The following is a 1,833-nucleotide window of genomic DNA, read 5'->3' on the forward strand; positions in this document are numbered from 1 at the left end:
ATGAGAGACCGACGAAAGAGAAACCGACGAATGAGAAACCGACGAATGAGAGACCGACGAATGAGAGACCGACGAATGAGAGACCGACGAATGAGAGACCGACGAATGAGAGACCGACGAATGAGAGACCGACGAATGAGAAACCGACGAAAGAGAGACCGACGGATGAGAAACCGACGAATGAGAAACCGACGAAAGAGAAACCGACGAATGAGAAACCGACGAATGAGAGACCGACGAAAGAGAGACCGACGAATGAGAAACCGACGAATGAGAAACCGACGAATGAGAAACCGACGAAAGAGAGACCGACGAATGAGAAACCGACGAATGAGAAACCGACGAATGAGAAACCGACGAAAGAGAAACCGACGAATGAGAAACCGACGAATGAGAAACCGACGAATGAGAGACCGACGAATGAGAGACCGACGAATGAGAGACCGACGAATGAGAGACCGACGAATGAGAAACCGACGAAAGAGAAACCGACGAAAGAGAGACCGACGAATGAGAAACCGACGAATGAGAAACCGACGAATGAGAAACCGACGAATGAGAAACCGACGAATGAGAGACCGACAAATGAGAGACCGACGAATGAGAGACCGACGAATGAGAGACCGACGAATGAGAAACCGACGAAAGAGAAACCGACGAAAGAGAGACCGACGAATGAGAAACCGACGAATGAGAAACCGACGAATGAGAAACCGACGAAAGAGAAACCGACGGATGAGAAACCGACGAAAGAGAGACCGACGAATGAGAGACCGACGAATGAGAGACCGACGAATGAGAAACCGACGAAAGAGAAACCGACGAAAGAGAGACCGACGAATGAGAAACCGACGAATGAGAAACCGACGAATGAGAGACCGACGAATGAGAGACCGACGAAAGAGAAACCGACGAATGAGAGACCGACGAATGAGAGACCGACGAAAGAGAGACCGACGAAAGAGAGACCGACGAATGAGAGACCGACGAATGAGAGACCGACGAATGAGAGACCGACGAATGAGAGACCGACGAATGAGAAACCGACGAATGAGAAACCGACGAAAGAGAAACCGACGAATGAGAAACCGACGAATGAGAAACCGACGAATGAGAGACCGACGAATGAGAGACCGACGAATGAGAAACCGACGAATGAGAAACCGACGAATGAGAAACCGACGAATGAGAAACCGACGAATGAGTAAGGCTACGTTCACATTTGCGTTGTGCGCCGCAGCGCACAACGCAAACAAAAACGCGGCAAAACGCACTCTAAAACGCTGCGTTTTGCGCCGCATGCGTCCTTTTTGGCCAAAAGTTGCAAAACGCAGCACAACGCATGTCCATGCGCCCCCATGTTAAATATAGGGGCGCATGACGCATGCGGCGACGCTGCTGCGCTGACCGCAAATGTGAACGTAGCCAAACCGACGGATGAGAAACCGACGGATGAGAAACCGACTTCAGCCTCGTCCTGGTGACAGCGACAATAAGAACGGGAGATTTATAAATCAGGAAAACAAAGAATGTACCCAAATCCATAAAAGGACAGAGTAAAGAACCTTCCTGACCGGCGATGTCTGTGCCATTAACCCCTTCCCGTCCGGTGACGTTTGCGCCATTAACTCCTTGAGAATTTCCATTAAAAGAGCATTGAAAATCCAGAAGAGCGGACTAGAATGGAGTCTGTATGAGGAGAGCAGACGCCTCAGTGCTGAGCTGTGTACAGCGGAGGAGGAGCCAGAACCAGAGAGGGAGGAGCTGTTGTGACGTCATCATGGTCACATGACTGGATCATCGGCCTTTTCCTCTTCTCTTCTGAGCCCCGCC

Source organism: Ranitomeya variabilis, chromosome 1 (assembly GCF_051348905.1).
Source record: "Ranitomeya variabilis isolate aRanVar5 chromosome 1, aRanVar5.hap1, whole genome shotgun sequence".
NCBI classification, from domain to species: domain Eukaryota; kingdom Metazoa; phylum Chordata; class Amphibia; order Anura; family Dendrobatidae; genus Ranitomeya; species Ranitomeya variabilis.